The sequence below is a fragment of the Dasypus novemcinctus genome, chromosome 17 (assembly GCF_030445035.2).
Source record: "Dasypus novemcinctus isolate mDasNov1 chromosome 17, mDasNov1.1.hap2, whole genome shotgun sequence".
Taxonomy (NCBI): Eukaryota; Metazoa; Chordata; class Mammalia; order Cingulata; family Dasypodidae; genus Dasypus; species Dasypus novemcinctus.
The window spans coordinates 28,837,518-28,860,299 of record NC_080689.1 but is presented as its reverse complement, the minus strand read 5'-3'; the positions used below and the strand labels follow the sequence as shown (position 1 = coordinate 28,860,299).

Genomic DNA, 22,782 nt, shown 5'->3' with positions numbered 1-22,782 from the left:
ACGCCATCTTGCATAAATGTGTGGGCTTCAGTTCTGAGGCACAGGGTGACTGTAACAGTCTCCTATCTTATTTCTCTGACACAGTTTCATCTTCCCCACAAATACCCAGCCAATCATATACAGAAGAACCATCCTAAAACCCACCCGTTTCCTCAGGTTATCTGGGTTTTCAAATACTGGAATAACTCTGTCCCTCTAAACCCTATCTAAACTTCATAAACTTCATAACATTTGCCACCCCTGCTACTTCTCACTACCAGCTCTACAAAATCACTTAGCATTTTTAATAGCTATAATTCTTGTCATTAGTACAGAACATACCATTCTCAGCCTAGTCTCTAATCTCAACCTCTCTCGCTAGTAGAAATTCCAACTTATTTTTGATATATCTGAATTTCATCCCTTTATATGGAAATCAAAATCCGTCTCTTCCATGGATCCTGTTTTGGATCATCTAAGACACACTGATATCCTTCTTTTCTGAATTCCTTTGATACTTACCATAAGCATGTAATGTTTAGCTCGTTTATTGGTTTTAGGTAACAATTTCAGAGCAAAACATAATTCTCCTTTTGCACTTAGACTGCAATTCCAAAGTAATTGGTAAATCTGTAAATACTAGTTTTTTTAATACAAAAATATATATTTTACTTTGGCAATTATCTGTGCAAATGTAAAAGTCAATAACATTTTGATAATATTTCCTCTAAACTAGTTACATCAGTATCACCATGACTAATTCATGGATGAATGTGATTATGGTGAAGGAGCTATTCAATTATATGACTCATTCCATACAGATGCAAAGTTAAATAGAGTGTGCTTTTGTTCATATCATCTAGCAACACTTTGTCCTAGGTTGTGCTAAACCTCTGCTTTTAGAAATATTCCTCCTGCTTCTGTGAGTCACCCTTGACCACATGCTCCCCAAACTTTGGCTGACCTCTCCTGCTTGAGTCCCATAAAATATTCTGCCCTTCTTTCCCAAGTTAAAATGCTTCTGTGAACACTTCTCATGCCTGGCATTTTGGAAAAAAGGCTTATGCTAATGGTGTGGTTGATTTTCTCCCAGAGGCAGAACGAGGCAAGGAACTAAGGCGAGGAATAGGATTGGCTGCAAAAACTTCAATAATTATCGAATACTAAGGTAAGAGAAGAACTAATTCTCATTGCGCAAAAGGGTTAAGTTTAACTTTCACAAAGGGGAAGCCAGTGCAGGTCTGCCCTTTGAGAGGGTGGGAAAGGGGTTCTAGCGGCTTTGGCACACCAGGAATCTGAAAAGTAGTGCCAAAGCGAGAAGGGCCAATGGTGAGAAGTGTGTGTGTGTGTGTGTGTGTGTGTGTGTAGAGGGGCAATAGAGAAAGTGGCATCAAATTTGAAAAGGATGCCAGAGTTGAAAGCTGCTCCGAGCCCAACCAGCTCACCGGAGCGTAGAGACCTCCGGAGCGGCAACTGAGAGTGGGAACAAGGGAACTTAGAGGACTGGGATAGCCTATGACCCCTGAAGTACCCAATCAAGGGGAGCAGGGGAGGGACCTGCGTGTTAGGTTTAGGTTATAAATATCATTGTTTCTTGTTGTTTGGCGCTCAGGCCATTTTATCCAGGTTGCGCCCATTCTTGCAAGATCATTAATAAAATTCTTTTCTCCTCCACAATCCGTTGAGCTTTTGTTTGCCTACAGGTGCAGCTTTCTTTCTAACACTCATTATAAAATGAGGGATCAATATGGATAATTAAATAATTTCATAAAAAAGAAAACTCAGTCTGAGTAGAAGAACATATCAGCAGAAAATAAAAGCCAATCCTCTAAATCCTATAAGGTAAGCAATTATTGCCAATTGCTAAAGTTATTTAGGAGTATGAGATGTTTGTGGCAGAAGCCAGAAGATGCAGTCTCATCAAATTGGTTATCTTCAGAATGTTGGTTTTTCACCTGATTTGTGTATATTGGTATTCTGCCTTGCATTTTGAGGAATGTGAAGAGTACAATTCATCCATTGTGTTTTCTGTAGTTTCTTAATACTATATATATTTATTTCCATTTCTGTAATTCACCCATTTGGTGCCAGTCCCCTCATATCCATGGAAAATTCTAAGTTTGGTAACTTCAGGGGTGTATTTGGAGACTATTTAGATGATAAGAAAATATTTTATGTTTCTTACTATTTTTACAAAGATACCAATTATTTTTTGCAAAATCGAAGTCATTTACAAACCCTGTCATCTGCATATCCGTAAAATTTCCTCAAATTCATTCATTTTACAGTGTTTGGCTTCATTTAGTTACAGCACACTTCTTTCCTGATATAGCCTGACAGTTTGCCTCAAAATTCCTTAAAATATTTCATATACCATTAAAACTGAAATGAACTTGATAAGCCATTCTTCAACTAAGATCATGGTGCTATAGTTCTAGTCATGCTAATCTCCTAAAATAGAAAGACACTGGTGGAGTATCAGTGTAGCACTTGAATTATGGCAAAACTGGGCTGGAGAATGAGCCCTGGAATTAGTTAGGGAAAAACCTGTATTGCTGTTACAGGGAGTTTTATAAAAACAATTATAAATATAACAATGAAAAGTACTCTATAAGTCTAACCCAAGGAAAGCAGCCTAGATGACTAGACACGTGAACCTCATGCTGTCATTCCTGGTGTCAAGTGCCTTCAAGCACGTCATTCCACTATTGGCTAAGATTGTCCTCATCTGCATGAGCAAAACTCATTCAGAGGCTCAAGATCCAGTTTGTCTTAAAATTGACCATTTGCAGATAGGAGTTTTCTCTAAAACAAGTAAGATGAAGGTTCACCCATCGTTTCTATTGAAGTTTTATTGATTATAATTTGGTATATGGCTCCAAAGGAACCTGGGAAATATAATTTCCAGCTCAGGAGGTTTGTGCACTTAAACCCTTTTACACTGGAGAAAAACTAAAGAAGAAAGGATTTTCATGGAAAATGTGAGGGGGCTTGCAAGGTGAGTTTTGTGCTCCCCTTACCTTCTCCATGGACCACTTTAATGTACTCTAATACTGATGTTAGAGACATTTATGTAACTCACAATATAAAATACTCTAGGCTCTATGAGTTAGTCTTATAGGGAGTTGTGTGTGATCCAGATTTTCCCTAAAACCTGGGTAATTGGAGTGATATTTAGTTAAGGCTGAGGCCAAGAATATGATTTTTGTACAAGAATGACATTAAAGTTTGCAAAATATAAACTCGAGAAATTCTTAAATATGGTATCTGGGAACAAAATTGTAGTATAATCATACTCATAAAGTGCATCAGTTGGAGCTCTTTCAATTTTTACTTGGAGTTTGTGGTACTTTCAATTTAGTTAAACTAATGTTTATGGATCACAGAATGTCCGATAGGTTGTAAGTCCTCTTATAGGCACGATTGTTGATGCAAAGAACAGAAAGATAAACTTTTGCCTTCCAGAAGTTTAATTATTCTCTGTAGTGGACTCTCTACTTTGAGGGTGGACTTACTTTTTAAAAGTAAATAAAAGGCATTAAGAACTTGATCTAATAAAAAGAATGGGTGACCAGTGTCCATAATATTATATTTATTCAAAACTGATATGGTTATAAAGTGTTGAGGTTTATATTTTCATGCTTTAAAAGTTGATTTTAACAACACCAAAAATAGTATTTCTAAGAATAGTTGAGAATTAATAGCCTTCAGTAATAATGTATTAAATGATTTCTCTTATTGAAACACAAGAATTGATATCAGGATCACATTTTATTATATATTTGTTGGCCCTGTCATGTCCCTTCTCCCTGTTTACCTTCCCACGTGCCCATTTGTTGGATTGGAATTACTTCCAGATTTAAAATAAGAACCACAAATCCACCTTTACCAGAAAAAAAAATCTGATACAATAGGATCAATGCAATAATGTTGGTAGTTGCTGAGTCAAAAATTCAAACCAGTCTGGACTTATAATATATATAACTCCCAGGAAGGAATCCAAAGTTGTGAAAGGGATTTGTCATATTGCAAATGTTTTGCTCAAAAACTGTGATTTGAATGGCAGTTTGCTTTAGAAGGCTCTCCTTTCAATACCTTTATTTAGTCTAAGTCTACTGTATTTACTTATTTTAAAGGAAAATAAACCAAAACAATTCTATCCTAAGATTGATCCTCCTGCTTTATAATGTTTCCCTATAAGGGAAAACAACAGCCATACCTATTCACATACATACATATATATATATATTTTTTTAAGATTTATTTATTTATTTATTTCTCTCCCCTTCTCCCTCCCCACCCCGGTTGTCTGTTCTCTGTGTCTATTTGCTGCATCTTCGTCTTCTTTGTCCGCTTCTGATGTCAGTGGCACGGGAATCTGTGTTTCTTTTTGTTGCATCATCTTCTTGTGTCAGCTCTCCGTGTGTGCGGCGCCATTCCTGGGCAGGCTGCACTTTCTTTCGTGCTGGGCGGCTCTCCTTACGGGGTGCACTCCTTGCGTGTGGGGCTCCCCTATGTGGGGGACACCCCTGCGTGGCACGGCACTACTTGCACGCATCAGCACTGCGCATGGGCCAGCTCACACAGGTCAAGGAGGCTGGGAGTTTGAACTGCGGACCTCCCATGTGGTAGACGGATGCCCTAACCACTGGGCCAAGTCCACCACTCATACATATATACATACTTACATACATAGCCACACTTACCTGTTAGCACATGCATTTGTGCAAACACATTTTTAGATTGTCTGAATTATATTTAGCTTTATGTACAAGTTATAGTGAATGAGAGTCACTCTTTAGTTCTAGAGAGTTTCCTTAGTACTATCTCTACGTAATGACTGGGAAACTAATTCCCCAAAGAAAATTTTATTGTTCATCATATATAATAACCTGAAAAGTTAAGGAAAGTTGTCCTCATCAAAGAGAAAAGCCCAATGAAATAAGAACTACAAATATTAGAAAGGCAATTTCAGCCAAATTATTCTGATATTGCATTTTAATTAGATCATCTGTTTAAAATTCAAGACAACTAGTACAAAGTACTCACTTTGTGAAATTGAAGCATTTCCTATTATCCGTTATTTATGGCAATCGTCTTCTTTCCTATTGCTTTGCTTCCCTGTAACCCCCTCTCTTTTGACTATATGCAAATTCATCCATGCTACAAAATAGAGTTTCAAGTGTTTAATAAAACTGTGAAATCAAAGTAGTCTTTGAAATTGTTTTTAAAATATCTCAATTAGATTTTTGTAGCATTTAAATGATTTTCTGATTTCTTTTCTGCTTGGTTTGAGTCACAGCTCTGAGAATTAACAATTGTGCTTTAAGATGGTACGGAGATAGTTAGATAGTTTAGTTTCCTCCTGGAATTTTCCATATGTATTCCTTATAAATGTATAACTGCAAGGACCATCTGGAACTTAGTGTTGAAGATATATAATCTCTTCTCAGATTAAAGTTTCCTTGCCTCACTCTTAATGCTTAATTAGGGACCTGAAGTTTCAAATCACAGCATAAAAAAAAAAAAAAAAGAAAAGATTCAAGTAAAGGAATTCACTTTAAAGTACCAGCCTTCATGGAAAGAACATTGGGTCAGATATAGCGGAGTTAATGATTATCACAGTTTGTTTTCTCGATCAGCAGCATAATATGTAAGAGCATGGTTCCTGGAAGCCGACATCGAGTGTTCAAATCTTAGCTCCACAAATCTGTGCCATTTTTCTTATGTTTCCTCAATTGTAAAATTATGTTAATGAAAGTCAAATAGAGGGAGATTCAATGATAAAAATATTCAAACAATGTAAGAGAAATCAAGAAATAAGAATAAAATAAACAGAAGAGGGAGGCTATGTAGCACAAAAGAAGATGGTAGACATAAACCCAAATATTCTGGTAATTACATTAAACATAACTATGCTAAATGTTCTGATTAAAAGACAAAGATTTTCAGACTGGATTTAAAGTTTTAAAGATCTAAGTATGAGTGGTTTACCAAAGACACCTGTAAACTTGATACAAATCAGGAGAAAAGATACTCTTTACAAACTACATTCAAAAGAAAGATTGTGCAGCCATGTTATCAGAAACACTACACTTTAATGCAGAAAAGCACCATAGGTAAAAAGAGGCATTCATAGTGATAAAAATTTACTAAGAAGGTATAACCATTTAAAATTCATATGCATTAATAACATAGTCACAAAGTATGGAAAACAAAATATGACAGATTTCTGGGAGGAAATAATCAACTGTGCAATTACAGTGGGGGATTTAAAGCAGCTTCTTCTTCTTTCAATAGTTTATACAAAATGGAAAACTCAATGTAACATTAGTATAAAATACAAGGAATATAGATATTACTATTGAGTAGAATTCCTTCATAAGTTCTTGATGCAATAGCTATTGCCTATAAAAATGAAAGTATTTTACTACACCACAGTATGATATCAGCTTTTATTTGAGGTCATAATATAAAATAGTCAGTATTCAGCATTGTCACACATTAGACTTCAATGCCTAGTTTGGAGTTGCTATGTAGTATTTCATAGATTATTTTAAAAGGCCTGGAAATAAATCTTTTGAAACCTTACTCCCTCTTATGCTATCAATTCACCCCCCCCCCCCATACTGTATTGAAGTTCCCTGCATTACATTAGTAAATAACTTGACAAAGTCAGACCCATTAGCTTAGCACAACATTTAATAAAAGAACATTTGTTAGTCCTTCCCTACTGCTTCTCAAGGTCAAGATTCTATCAATAATTAGCCATTCCATTTTCCATTCTTCAGCTTTATTAGTTTCCAGCCAAAATTTAATCAAGATTTTAAGTCAATGAAGACAAAGTCAGTCTGATCCTTGAAGAAGTAAGAGCATAAGATAAATGTAACTTGGAAAGATTCTTATCTTTGCCATTAGGTCTTTAGAAAATAACTAGCTGTTTAAAGACTTTTTTTTAAACAGTTCATTGGCCTAGTTTGCTTATAATTTGGAAAAGTGAACCCAGCTAGGTTCAGTCAATGGAATTACTAATAAAAAGGAAAAACTTGTTTTCCCATGCATGAAAACATTAAGAAAATTAAGTTTTCCCCCTTTTGCCCAAGTACTGACTATAATTATAGACAGCAGGGGTTCTTAGCTACTATAAAATATTGAAGCATACTTATACTGCTGTTAACTATATAGTTGATTATTGAAGGATCACAAGAAAGATGTGGTTTAATACAGTGTGGTTTTGCAAACCAATGAGGGGAAAGCCATTACCACATAATATTGCTGCTCTTTGATCATTAGCTTGAAAGCACCAGCCAAAGAGGAACATGTTTAAACCAGCTTGGCTACTATTAATATCCCATGAGTTGTTCTATCTGGTTTGTTTCATAAAAACAGAAGAATGCTGATAATTAATGCAATAACTTAAAAGCTGTTTAGATTACCATATTCCTACAACCTGGTTCAAAATGTTCCCAACTGATAGGCAAAATGGAGTCTTGCTTTATATTAAATTGTGTTTTACAAGAGAATGGCAAATTAAGTACAGTAGTAGAGAATGCATATCAAAAAAGGGAAGATGTTCGTGTTATGAATCACAATTTGGTAATCTAAAGTCAGAAGGAAAGAAAAAATTGTTATGTTGTGGGATAATCCAATAACATTGTCAGATTGTTAATGATTATTAATCGTTTTACAATAGTTCATCATAATATTGAACATGTAGAATTCAATGAAGTGTCATCTGTGACTAACTTGCTTCCTACAGGCTCTTTAATTCAATCTTTCTAAGCTTTCCCCTGCTCCTGAATGAAATATGATGCAGGTTCTTATGGTTTTTCTTTTTAATCTTAAGTAATATCAACAATTCCAGTTTCTTAATTTCATACAACATAGTCTCAGTTTTATAATCAAATACTTAGGTCTGTGTAATAGTGATAATTTCAACCTTGATTTCAAGTCAAAACTTCTTCACTAACTTGCTTGTTACATATGTGTGAGAATCTGGAAGATAGAGAAGTAATATACATAGCTCCTTATCTCTTTTTCAATAAATTTCCTTGTTTTGCTTCTCCCATTGTGTTAATACTGTTTCTTCTTCCCTTAGGACTGGAGCACTGGGAGGCAGAACAGGAAATAGACACAGGAGGGTTTCTAATGGCTGGCAATTTTTTGGCAGTTATTTCAGCTGACACTTTCTCAGTTAACTCCCCATCATTGATTACTGACCTGAGGTTCCATAAGTACTGGTGAATTTGCCTCCATTCTAACTTGTCACTTGTGATTCTGAGGCATAACCTAGGCATCTCTCACTATGTCCACCTTCTTTCTATTGAGAACTTGGTTATCTTTAGATATACCCAATACTGATTTTCTCTCATGCATATGAGGCAAAGAAAATTCTCCCGCTTCTACTGCCCTGAAAATCCTGAAATATTTGTTAATGCAGTTCAAGTCTAAAGCCATAACAACGCTTCCTTTGCCCCACCATCAGAGCAGATGACCAGCTACTCAGTTACCATCAAATTTCATTGTTCTGTGTGAGATACCAGTCCACGATGACCTACAAACTAGAAGGGAGCCATGTAGGGCACTCTGAGAGTTCCCTTCTCTTATGCTGGAGGGGAGAGGCAGGCCTTTCTACATAAATTGGGATTGACATCATGTCAGTATTTCCCAGTTAAAATTATATTCCCATCTCTAACCACCTCCAGCCTTCTTATCAATGGGAAGGATAGGTTCAAAAGTGATAACTGGTTGATAAACACTTCTGGAATCATGTCCTTGCCCCTTATATTGAATGTTGTGTATACTGTCATGATACTGCAACCAAAAATTCCATTTTATTGTGTTATATTAATGTTGCTGTTATCATTGTTCAAATAAGGAGAAATCTTTGATAAAACTAATTTAATCTGATTATTAAGCTAGTTAGTCTCAGAGTGTGCTAGAAATTCAGTGGACAAAAATTTGGAAGACACTACGTTTTTTATAAATTCCTTAGTTGTAGCAGTGACATGAAAAAAAAGAATAATAATTGCATTTTGCCAAATTTGAAATTGCAGAACTATATTTTCATTGTTATTTTTATTATAAATATATTATCGTATTTATTATGTATATTATAAATGTTATCACATTACCATATTAGCTTGCTATTTATAATATATTATAGTGAATAGTAAGAGACAGGCTAAGTTAAGAAATTGTATTGAAGAAATTATAGTACTGGTGAAATTGGAAGCATTAAAGAAATTTAAGGTATTTCTTGACCAAGCCTAAACTTGGTTGTCTCCATAACAATTTTTGTCACGTTCCTCAGATTATGCACGTGTAGGATAGCAGAGCCAAATTCAGTGTGGGTTTTTACAATGATTAATGCATAATAATAGGTCATTTGCCAAGAACAGTTTTGCTCTTTAAATGACAGGATCTGGAGAATATCACATCCTAATTGAGTCCTTGAATAACACTATATTCAAAAATTCCTTATGAAGTCATTAATGTATTTTCCAGAAAGTTTTAGTGGAAAGGTGTCCAGGTCATTCTTCTAGTCATAAGAGAAGGTAGTATAGCTATTTTTGGCAATAAAGACTGCAGGGCTGAATCCAAGAAATCTGGATTTTCACTTTGTGATAGTGTCATATCATAAAAGAATCTTTAATTTCTTTGGGTAGCATTTTTGTTTGTTTGTTTCCAAATGTATGATAATCCTGCTCCACCTACTTCACAGATTCTAGAAGAAGCATCATGCATGAAGTGCTTTGAAATTTTAATATACTCTAAAAATCAAATCACTTTTTTTCAGTTACTATCATCATCATCACCATCACCATTCTTTGGACTTTACTAATCTTAATGTGAAATAATGTAAGTTAGGTCCTTCTTTTTAAAATATCTAAAATATTATAAGTTCATTCTTGAAAATAATCTAAATTTCTTGAGACTGGTAACTCAAGACCATTTATAATGATGTAACTACTGATTTTTCCTCTAAAATAAGTCCTCTGGTATTATACTGAAATTGGGGAAAGTGTGAGAGATCAAAACTTGCATGATAAATGTAGCTGTCTTAGTTTGCCAGAGCTGCTGTAATAAAGTACCAGAGCTTAAACAAAAGGAATTTGTTATCTCTGTTTTGGAGACTTTATGTCCAAAATGAAGATGATGGCAGGGCCATGTTTTCTCTGAAGTCTGTAGCACTCTGGGGTGACTTGCAGGTAATCCACAATTCAATCTCTGTCTCTGTCACATGATTATCTGTCTCCCTGTCTGTGTCTTGCTTACTTTGACCAAATTTCCTCTGCTTAGATATATGCCAGTCTTCCTCAACTAAAGCCCACTGCAATAGAATTTGGCCTCGTTTTAACTAATAACATCTTCAAAGTTCCTATTTACAAATGAGTTCACATTCATAAGACCAGGAGTAGGACTTGAACATGTGTTTTGGGGAGATGTGATTCACTCCATAACAGTAGTTATCATTACAGTTTTGATAGGCCAACTAAAATTTGTCATTATCATTTTTAAATGGTTGTCATGACCAAAGTCACTCATACGTAGCTAAAGAATGAAGCTTATTTTTGAGGGTAAAGGAGCTACTACATATATAGGCAACTTGTCATGTATCTATTTTGAAAGGAACTTCAATTATTGTAAAAATGAGATTGGATTCATTGAGCAAGCCACCTAAGGCAAGTGCTAGAAAATGTCAAACATCAATACTCAGTAAAGTTAGTTCATTTCCTCTAGTTTTCTGTGACTGTATTGAAAATAATTGTAACATCAGAAAAGGATCCATCCCAAAATATGCAAACAGGGCCAAAACCTCAAAACCACCAAAGTTATAAATCACGTCCTATTTAATTGAGGTTGCATGATGAATGATAGTAAAACATTGTTTGAGGTTTTTGGTATAGTGCTTTCTTCAAGCCAGGAGAAGAAACAACCTCCAGATGTTCAGATGGTGCACATATTTCATTTTCTAATGTTCTCTTGTGGCGTCCTAGTCAATTGTTTATAGAATTCTAATTATAGAAAAAAGAATAACATTTTATTTTAGAGACTTTTCACAAAGATGGATGCTAGGATATATAAATCATATTTCTATTATTTGAACTTTGAATCTCATAGGAATAAAAGGACGTGAATTCCTGGAACTACAAAATGAAACAAATTCTTAAACCATAGCAACTTGCTGTCTGACTAATGAATCCCCACTTGAAACTGATTATCATCCTAACCTTCCGCTAACGGGTGGCCTAATTAAGTAAAAGATTATTTTTCCAATTTATTTTTTAACAGACATACAAATAAAAAAACATAGTCCCATATTATCTCCTTCTACTGAAGAATGCTCAATCAAACTCCACTTTACAGAATTCTATGCTGCCCATTTTCCAAATGATCCATTTGAGGGAAGGGATAGGTTTAAAGATATCAAAGCTGTTTTAAGTTATGCAAATATAAGTAAAGTATCTACTTTTTAACAAACATTCTTACTTATCATTGTGTATTGTAAATATTCAGATACTGAATTTACTCTTTTTTATGTATTTGGTATCTCAAAATCTCAGACACTGTCTAAACTTATAAGATAAATTAATGTGATATATTCTTTTTAATAAAGGTACATATTTTTCTAAGATTTCCCCTTCATGGGACTATATATTCACAGTACCAACACAGGCATGATTATACTGCTGTTTCTAACCTTCACAAGGTATTACGACCAATTTTCAATTGTGTATGTGCGGTGATCGTAGTGCTGTGATTGTTTCTTAAAGAGGTTATTTTCTCTAAAACATATCCACTTATTTTTTTTTATACTAGCTCCTTGAAAAGCTTATTCAAAAACTTTAATGTTAAATAGCTTTTTTGAAGGGGTGGCACTCTCAAGAGACCATCATTATTCTCTGGAGAAAATACAGCCACCATTCTTTTCTACTTACTTATATTACTTTATTTATTTATTTTACCCAGAGAGATTTACAACAAGGATAATATGAAATAATATTTGAATTAGTTTTCTACCGCTGTCATAAAATATCACAACAAACTTAGTGGCTTATACAATACAAATGTATTGTCTTGTAATTCTGGAAGTCAGAAGTTCAAAATAGGTCTCTCTGGACTAAAATCAAGGTACTGGCAGGCAGGGCTGCTCTCCTCTCTAGAGACTCTAAAGAAGAATCAGTTTTCTTGCCTTTTCCAGCCTCTGTTGGCTGCCTTCATTCATTGGCTCATGGCCTCCTTCCATTTTCAAAGCCAGCAGTTGCATCACTCCAACTCTGCTTCCATCATCACATCTCCCTCTCTGACTATGATTTTCTTCTCTTTCATTTAGAAGGCCCTGTGACTGTATCAGGCCTATCTGGATAATCTAGGATAACTTTCCCAACTCAAGGTTAGCTGAGTGGCAACCTTAAATTACATCTGCAACCTTAAATCCTCCTTGGCATATAAAGATAATCTCTTCACAGAACCCAGTGTTGGATTTTCTGTTTCATACATGATTCTGTATTACATAGTAACAGTTCTTCATGGCCATAATATATTGAGTACTATTGCCATCGTTTAGTTAATTGAGAATACTTAGCAAGGATGAAATAAACAGAATAAGTAGGTTCTTTATATTCCGTTTGTTTTTTGATATGTCTTTTTTAAAAATAAAATGATTGTTGTATTTTCCACAACAATCTCAGCATGCTATGTGCAAAGAGGAACAATTGCATTGCTGCCTTTTAGGGACCAAGTCATATGGCACACATTTCCATAACATAGAAAATACTTAATACATTTGAACTTTTTTGTGCTTATTTTAGGTTTGTTAGGCAACCTGTCTTTAGTGCCAGTTGTGTACTGTGTATTTTATAAGCAAACTTTCATTTGGCTCTCAAAGCTACCTTTTTTAGATGATGCAACTTAGGCTCAGAGATATTAGGAAACTTGGAAAAGGTCACATAGACAATGTATGGTGGAGCTGAGATTCACCTGTGGTTCTGTTGGAGATCATTGCTTAACCAATAATGCACTGCAGCAAAAGCCAAGGAAGGATATTTCTAAAAGTAATTGTAGTTACAGGGAGGAGTAAGACGAAGAATTAACAATGTGATGTTCATAAAGACAATGAAAGTTTTGATGAGTAAGTGGTAACATTGAATTTGTGGTAAAGATTGGGAAAAATTAAGGATTGCAAGACGGTCACTGAATTGATGTCAGAATGAACCCTTTGCCAATAAAAGGGAATAGGTCAGGTAGGAAACTGCAGGAAGTTCAAGGATGAGAAAAACTGTAGAAAGAGATTAAAAATCCAATGTTGAAGATAAAAGAACAGAAGGAAAAAAAAAGAGTGGTAGCAACAGGAAAAATTGAAGAAAAGTATCTGTTGATGCTGCACAAAGAACTGGGAATGGAGTCAGACAGATATGTGTTTGAACCTCAGTTCTACCATTTAGTAGCCAAACTCTGGTAATTAAATCTTTTTGAGCTTAAAATCTCACATATGAAAAAAACCAAAACTCCATAAGTTTGCAAATACAGGTACATCATTATGAGCTCTCGAGCTTTCCAATAGTAGAAGACAGTGGATTGCTTGAAGACAAAGGATGGAGCACAGGGAGAAGGAGAAAGGTAGAGAAAAAGGTGGATTTAGGAAGATAGAGAAGGAATGGAATCTATAGAACAGGTGGAAGGGTTAACATCCTAGTCAAAATCTACATATTATGCAGTTCCTTAAATAAACCCATAAATACATTCTGTAGTGGTAAGATTGAGGCATCGAAAAGGAGGTCAGAGTAAAGAAAAGAGGCTCCCTTTGACAGGCTTCCTTTTCAGCTCTCCAGAGTCTCATTGGCTCTGCCTTTGCCTATGGCTCTGTGTTTGTCCAGGCACTTTCCAAGGTCCTGCTGAGAAAGAATACAATACAATACAATATTGTACAATATCATACCATACCATACCATACTATACTATACCATACCATACAATACCATACCATACAACACAATACAACACAACACACAGCATTATCATTGAGCTTCTCCACCTTGATTAGCTTCCTAGGTTTGCCATATTTATAGGTGACACAGCATGCAGCAGTGTAAAGGTGAAGGCTGGCATTGGTGCTTCTCCCCATGACAATTACAGTTTGTTAGGAAAAGTCATGGTTAGTTCGACTCCTCTATAGCTGATCCTCTGGATGGTCCCATTCAAGTGAATATCATTGCAACAGCAGTAGTTCATCCCAGAGGACAGGTGATCTAGTCTAATCAATATTTGAACTGTAGACAGGATAAGTTACGTACTTATTCTTTTTTACCATGAGAAATCACTGTGATACAGAAATCAGCAGCACAACTCAACATTCTCATATTTGTTCTAAGTCACCATACAGCTTTCCATTAGAAATTAGTGCCAGGAAATTTTAACTGCTCCTGTTAACATATTAAGATTTCTTCTTTCAGATAGTGGCAAATATAGAGCCATTTGGCTTGCTTTCTTTGTCTTTTCTTAAAGAAAAATCAGAGCTAACAAAAACACATAAGGGTAGTGTTATTTTGGGTTCTTCGTAGGATTTTGTTTTAAAAATTAATATTGTAAGTTAAAAATGCTCAGATATTTATTCATCAGAATTATAATTTTAAAAGGTGCTTAGAAAGAACTATAAAGAATGAAAAAAATATAAACAGGGGTTGTGCTTGAATGATGGGATAATAGGTATGTTTTGGTCTTTCTACATCTATTCAATAATTTAAGTATTTTTTACTTTTATTTAATAAATCAACTTTATTGGCACATACTAATAAAGCAAACATCCATCCAAAGTGTACAATCAGTGATATTTGGTGTAATCACATATTTGTGCATTCTTCACTTCAATAATTCTTACTTCCATTATTCCAATAATAATAATAAACAAAAACCAAACAAACCTCATCACTTTTCAATCTCTCTATGCTTTCTCTGCTGTACATAGCTGCTATTCTTTTTTCTTCTATCCAGTATATTTGTATTTATATTTTGCAAAAAGTTTTATATGTGCATTATCACCCATATTCATGTTTTACATGGGGTTTTACTGTCATATACACTACCATGTTACAGTTTTTAACTTTCCTTCTAGTAATATACATGACTTAGACTTTCTCTTTCAACTACTGTCATACCCATACAATAGCACTGCTAGTTACAAACAGTATGATATGCTTTCACCATTTCTATTCATTCCCAAAGATTTACAAGCAACATTTTTACCAATTCTGCAATGCTTAAACCTCAGCTTTCTGTTCTTTAACCTCATTCTATTTTCTGGTGACCTATATTCTAATTATTAATTCCATGAGTTTACACAATATATTTTAGTTCACAATAGTGCAATCAGTATTTGTCCTTTTGTGTCTGACTTGCTTCATTCAACATAATGTCCTCCAAGTCCCTCTATGTTGTCATATGTTTCAAGACTTCATTTCTTCTTACTGCTGCATAATATTCCATCATGTGTATACACCACAATTTGATAATCCATTTATCTGTTAATAGACACCTGGGTTGTTTCCAACGTTTGGCAATCATGAATAATGCCACAATGAATATCAGTGTACAGATATCTGTTCCTGTCTCTGCTCTCAGTTTTTCTGGATATATACTGAGTGATGGTATTGTGGGGTCCTCTGGCAAGTCTATATTCAACTTCCTTAGGAATTGCCCAACAGTCCTCCACAGTGGCTGAACAATTCTACATTCCCACTAACAGTGAATAAGGTTCCTATTTCTCAACATCCATTCCAACATTTACAGTTTTCCAATTTTTTAATAGCGACTAGTCTAATAGGTGTGAAATGATATCTCATTGTAGTTTTGATTTGCATTTCCCTAATCTTAGTGATGTTAAACATTTTTTCGTGTGTTTCTTTGCTATTTGTGCTTCTTTGGACATTGTCTTTTCAAGTCTTCTGACCATTTTTTAATCAGGTTGTTTGTCCTTTTTTGTTGTTGGTTTGTATGATCTTTTTGTTTGTCATAGATATTAAACCCTTATCAGATATTTGATTGCCAAATATTTTCTCCCTTTGAGTTGGCTGCCTTTTCACCCTCTTGACAAAGTCCTCTGAGGTGTAAAAATGTTGAATTTTAAGGAGGTTCCATTTATCTATGTTTCTTTTTTTGCTCGTTCTTTGGGTATAAGGTTTAAGAAACTACTGCCTACCACAAGATCTTGACGATGCTTTCCTACATTTTCTTCTATGAGTTTTATGGTTGTTGATTTTATATTTAGGTCCTTGATTCATTTTCAGATAATTTTTGTATATGGTGTGAGATAGGGGTCTTCTTTCTTTCATTTGGATGTGGCTATCCAGTTCTCCCAGGGCCATTTGTTCTGAACCAGTTGGGAGGACTTGACTGCTTGTCAAAAATCACTTGACTGAGATATGAGTGTCTGTTTCTGAGTTCCTGATTCAGTTCCACTGGTCAATGTGTCTGTCTTTATGCCAGTACTATTCTGTTTTTATCACTGTAGCTAAGCAATATTTTTTAAAGTTCAAAGTTAGTCTTCCAAGTTCATTCTTCTTTTTCTTTTTTCTTTTATCTTTTTAGCTATTCAAGGCCCTTTCCAAATACATTTGGTAATTAGTCTTTCCACTTCTATAAAAATAGCTGTTGGGATATTTATTGGGATTGCAATGAATCTGTAAATTAGTTTGTGTAGAATTGACATCTTGACAATATTTAGTCTTCCAATCCGTGAGCAAGGAATGTCCTTCCATTTATTTATATCTTCTTCAGTTCCTTTTAGCAATGTGTTTTATTTTTCTGAATACAGGTCCTTTATGTCCTTGGTTAAGTTTAGTCCTAAATAGCAGATTGTTTTAGTTGCTATTATAAATGGAATTTTTTTTCTTGATTTCCTCCTCAGGTTGCAATCAGTAGTGTATAGAAATGTTATTGATTTTTGCATATTAATCTTTTATCTTGCCAATTAACTGAACTGATATATTAATTCTAGTAGCTTTGTTGTGGATTTTTCAGGAGATTCTGGATATAAGAGCATGTCATCATCAAATAGCGAAAGTTTTGCTTCATTCTTTCCTATTTGGATGGCTTTTGTTTCTTTATCTAGCCTAATTACTCTAGCTAGAACTCTAGCACAATATTGAATAACAATGATAACAGTTGGCATCTTTGTCTTGTTTCTGATCTTAGTGGGGAGATTTCAGCCTTTTACCATTGAGTACAATGCTGACTTGGTAGGATTTTCACATATACACTTTACTATATTGAGAAAACTTCCTTCTATTTCTATCTTTTGTAGTGTTTCTTTCAAGAAAAATTGCTGTATATTGTCAAATACCTTTCCTGTATCAATTGAGAGGATCATCTAATTTTTCTTCTTTAATTTATCAATGCAGTTTATTCCATTAATTGACTTTCTTGTATTGAACCACCCTTGTATACATGGGATAAAACCCACTTGATTGTGGCATATAATTCTTTTAATTTGCTTTTGATTTTTATTTGTGAGTATTTTTTGAGGTCTGCAACTATTTTCATTAGAAATGTTGGCCTGTAATTTTCTATTTTTGTAGTTTCTTTATCTGGTTTTGGTATTAAGGTGATGTTGGCTTCATAGAATGAGTTTGATAGTATTCTTTCCTGTTCAATTTTTAGAAGAGCTTGAACAAAATGGATATTAGATCATCTTTGAATGATTAGTAAAATTCTCCTATGAAACCACCTGCAACCAGGCTTTTCATCTTTGGGAAGTTTTTGATGACTGTTTCAATCTCTTCACATGTGATTGGTTTGTTGAGAGGGAAGTTTATAGCCCTCAATGCTTATACTAAAAAAGAAGAAAGAGCTAAAATTGAAGATCTACCTGCACACCTGGAAGAACTAGAAAAAGAACATCAAACCAACCACAAACAAAGCCAAAAGAAAGATAGTAAAGACTGGAGTGGAAATAAATGAAATCAAGAACAAAAAAACAATAGAGAGAATCCACAAAACCAAAAGTTTGTTCCTTGAGAAGATCAATAAAATTGATAAGCCCTTAGCTAGACTGACAAAGAAAAAGAGAGAAAATGCAAATAAAGAAAATCAGAAATGAGATGGAGACATTACAACTGACCCCGCAAAATTAGGAGACATCTTAGCACTAGAGTTGGTATGAATGCATCCAAGAGGCTTAAATCTTTGGACTGTCTATGTGCCAGCTGGGCCCTGAATCTCCATGGAGTTGCAACACCTACTCTCCAGTTCATTGATCTCACCCAAGACAACTAACAAGGAGGTAATGATGAACAACTACCATAACAAGGAATTAAGAGAGTCTACAACTGAAAGCAAGAAAGTCCCATGCATTGGCCCCATGGGGTAGCAGTCCCCTCTCAATTGGAAGTGGAATAGGCATCACCATCCCAGAATCCTCAGGATTGGGGAATGAACTATGGACTAAAGACTATAGACTTATTGTGATTCAAGCAATGGAAGAAATTATATCACTGTTGTGGAGGCAGTGGCCACTGGAAGTTCTGAGGGCAGAGAGAGGGATAAACAGGTGTCATAAGGGGGCATTTTCAGGACTTGGAAATTCTCATAAATGATATTGAAACAGATGTAGGCCGTTATGTATCTTGTCATAACCTACCGAATTAGGTGGGAGAGAGGGTAAAACTACAATGTAAACTTTAATCCATACTTACTGGCAATGCTCCAAAATGTGTTCATCAATTGCAGTGAATGTCCCTCACTAATTAAGGATGTTGTTAATGTGGGAAAATGAGGGAAGTGTGGAAAGCAGGGCATATGGGAATCTATATTTTTTATGTGACATTTGTGTAATCTAAGTATCTTTAAAAATAAATAAATAAAAAGAAATGAGAGATCGTAAGAAGATACTATGAACAAAAAAACTAGACAATGTAGAGGAGATGGACAAATTCCTAGAAACACACAAACCACCTACACTGACACTAGAAGAAATTTTTTCTTTTAATATAAAAGAAAACTAAAAGTGATTAATTCTATATGACTTCATATTTCTATTATCACATTTTAATTTATACGTTTTGATCATTTGTTTTATTATTTTGTTTATTTTTTCTTTGCTATCTCAAGTTTATTTTTTTAGTAACTGGCAAGGTATAAATTATGTTTTATAAAACACAAATTATTTTATTATTTAAATATTATTGTATAAAACAATCCCATCTCATTTGATTTTTTATAGCTGTTCTAGTATATTTTTACTTTTATTCTAGTATATTTTTACTTTTATTAAAACTTAAAATCTCCCCCTTTTTAAAACAACTTAAAATCTCCCCCTTTTAACCATATTCATATATCAATTACTTTTCCTTTAGTATTTTTATAAGTTGATTGTAATTTTAAATGATCTGCCACATTGTCTTTGAGGACCCTTATTCCAAGTCAGAAAATAAGTAGAGGCAAGTGGACATACTGAAGTAGAGTGAAAAAAAAACAATTGAGAAAATCTTTACATATTAGTTAACCTGGCCTATGGTATTCAATCTATTCAAAAGTTTTATTATGAAAACATATATGTGACTTCAGGGTACCCTCTTGGGAATCTTTAAGTGTTGTGATTTAGTGGAGGGGGAGAGGCTCTTCCTTTTCTGAATTTGTTAGTTATTCTTCTAGCTTGTTCTACTGATTGAGACTCATATGGGTGTGTGTATGTGTGTGTTTGTGTATGTGTAAAAATAGAGACATTAGAGAAGAGAGGGCATAAGAGGAGGGGAATAGGAACGGAGAGAATAGGAGATAGAGTCTTGCACTTAGTGGAAATGATGAAGTTATATAATTATTTTAAGGACAAAAGTTGGGGGCTGTTAATCTGAACACTGAGGAAAAATACTTTAAAAGAATGATCTTTGGCTTCCTCTCTTTGCAGCTTTTTAAAAAAGAATTTGTCAGTGTTCTATGAATTTATTTTAGATGTAGTATAATACAGTAACTTATATTAAATGAGCTGATGCTTGTGTTGGTAAATGTCATTGGGATTTTTATGTGAATTTTTAAATCTTGATATTGAGTACAGTGATGATTTTGTCTTCTAATATGCTACATATTGTTTCCAATTTTGTTATTGATATATTTAAAAATCTTTCTATTGGTGACATAGTTCAATGTAATGCTAAAACAATTTTGACTAGGAAATTATCCTTAAATTTCTATATGATATATTCTTTCAGACTTACATAAAATTAGTTATCAGTTAGCCTTTTGTTCAATCAGTTGCTAATACTTTAAACTATATACTCATTCCACTTGTGTGTCTCTATCAGGATTGGTCATTTGATATGCTGCAGTAAGAAATTATATATATATATGTATATCTGTGTATATAATTTGTGTGTATAAATATAATTTATGTATATATAAAATATATGGACATATAGTATGTGAAATACATACCTCACATAACTGTGCTTTGTAGCTGTTTTAGCATTATTAGAGTACCTACTGTGTTACAATATTTTACTAGAAGCCATGATGACAGAAAGTTGGTAGAAACATAATTCATACTTTCAAAAACCTATAACCTAGATAAGGAAAGAAAAATATTTTAAATAGTAGATTCTATCTAGTAAAAGTGTAAGACAAGAACAAACTTAGAGGTATTGAACAAAATAGGAAGAAATTCCTTCTCTCTTACTTGATCAGGGGAAGGAGAAAATTGAGTTAAGTGTTGAAAAATGGAATTGGAGTAAGTAGAAATAAAGGAATGAGGATTTCAAGAAGGGATATTTCATAAAGTAAATGGTGACCAGAGTTGAAAGTAGTGTTCAGGAACTGTCAATTTAGACAAGTAAAAAATAAACAATTAACTTTTCCAAGATCAATTAGCAAATAAATAACCAAACCAGTTTGTGGTTGTTTGTTTTTTAAAAAATAAACCTTATGTACTTGATCTTTGCTATGCTGCCTTTCCAACATAGATTCTTTTCAAAGAAAGAAGGAACATTTAGGAAGACTACTCTAGTTGTGTTGTGCCAAACAGATTGGAAAAGAAAGACCTTTAGGAACCCTGGAAGTGGTCCACACATGAGGAAACAGCACCACCTGTCCTTCTCCCATATATTACTATTGAGATCCATAGGCCATCTACTCATTGATCTGTTCGAAAAGTGTAAATTTTTCTGTATTTATATAATGTCTCTAGCAAAGTGGCCATTTAGATGGTCAAAAGGCCCTTTTAAGACCTGTCAAGATTTTGGAAAAACCTAGTGTCTTCATAATGGAATCATATTTTAAGTGGTATTATTTAACCTGGGTATCCTAAATTGCTGTCTTGAATATAGCCATCATCCTTGGGCCATTTACATTTCTGGAAGGCATTCTATAATTCAATTTATGTGTGGAAAAGTTCATATGGAAGCTTCATTAGCAATTTGAACTAATTATTTACCAGAATCCTTTTAGAAAAAGTGATATTTGGGGATGAAATATATTGAAAATATGGTACAAAAAGCACATGAAAAAACAATGTTGTGAAGAAGACAGAAAATCTTGAACTCAAGACCTCAGCCTTCTAGTCAAGAAAATCATTAAATTTCTTTCTAATTTCCTCATATAATTAAATGGAAATAAATTCCATATTTACCTGACAGATTTGTGAATACTCTTTGAAATATTTAAACTGCTATGCAAATAATATTAGGATATTGGAAAATATTATATATGACATTAATTTAGGATTAAGAAACTTATTTATGGCTCACCTTACAGTAAGAAATATGTACATTGTTCAGTGTTTATGCTGAAGTAATTCTTAAAAATTGCATTGTGGTGATATCACCAAGATGATAGAATGAGATATTCCAGGGTTCATTCCCTCCCCCCCACAAGAAGTTTTAAACATTAAGTGAAAACAGGCAGAATCATCTTTTTCAGAGCTCTAGAAAACAGTTAAAGTATTTCAGTAATTGGGAATCTACTGAGTTAATAAAAAGGCAACTAAAAATGACAGGAAAAACTTGTGGTGTGGTGCTGGCCCACATTTCCATTGCAAGTTCCTGGTCTTAGTTCTGAAAAGAGCAGAGTTACTCTTATGCACGTACTACATGCCTATGCAGACTGTTTGGTATCAGCCTGAAGAACTAAAACAGGTCACTTGTAGCAGGCTCACCATCCCTGTACTTGCCCACAAGGTAGCTAATATGCTGTAAGACAGGCTATAAAGATAGAGTTGCCTGGAGCAAAGGATTGGCTTTAAGATGTACCATATACCACCCAGAACTAGAAAGAAAGATTGTTTCTTAGGGGAAGAGGGAACATTCAGATCCCTATAAAGAGGGGAATTCTTAGGCTGGGCATTTATGCACAAAATGAGATGCATGATTAGAAAAGATCAGGATGTCCCTACACGTATGCTCTAGAATCTGCTTTAGACCATTGGTGCGATGACAAACTCTGAAGGAGAGCACTCACACAGACCAATATGCAAAAACTAGGAAGGGTGTTTCTTTTCTTTTCTTTCTGGCTAGTTTTTGTTTTTTGTTAATTCCTAGCATTCAATGAAACCTCTGTCTTAACATTAGCTGGGTATAAGCTTAAAGAACAGACACCTGAGTGACTAAATTCCAGAGGCTAATGCATCAAAATATTAAAAAGTCCAGTGTTAAAATATGACAAGACACATAAAGAAAAGGGAAATGATGGCAAATGCAAAGAAGTAAGAAAAGGCATGAGAATATATTAACAAGTCATTTCAGACTTTATGTAAATCAGATAAAGCCTTTAAAACAATTATTTTAAGTCTGTTCAAAGAACTAAAGGAAAACAAGGAAA

The 22,782-nt window shown here is 34.2% G+C and overlaps 1 long non-coding RNA gene across 1 annotated transcript; it reads left to right on the top strand.

The window, feature by feature from the left end:
* Positions 1-1,031: 1,031 nt before the first annotated feature.
* LOC131273854 (uncharacterized) lies at positions 1,032-20,902 on the top strand. The gene is made up of 2 exons (XR_009181022.2): positions 1,032-1,821; positions 17,638-20,902. It is a non-coding gene; the product is annotated as an uncharacterized lncRNA (long non-coding RNA).
* Positions 20,903-22,782: the final 1,880 nt, after the last annotated feature.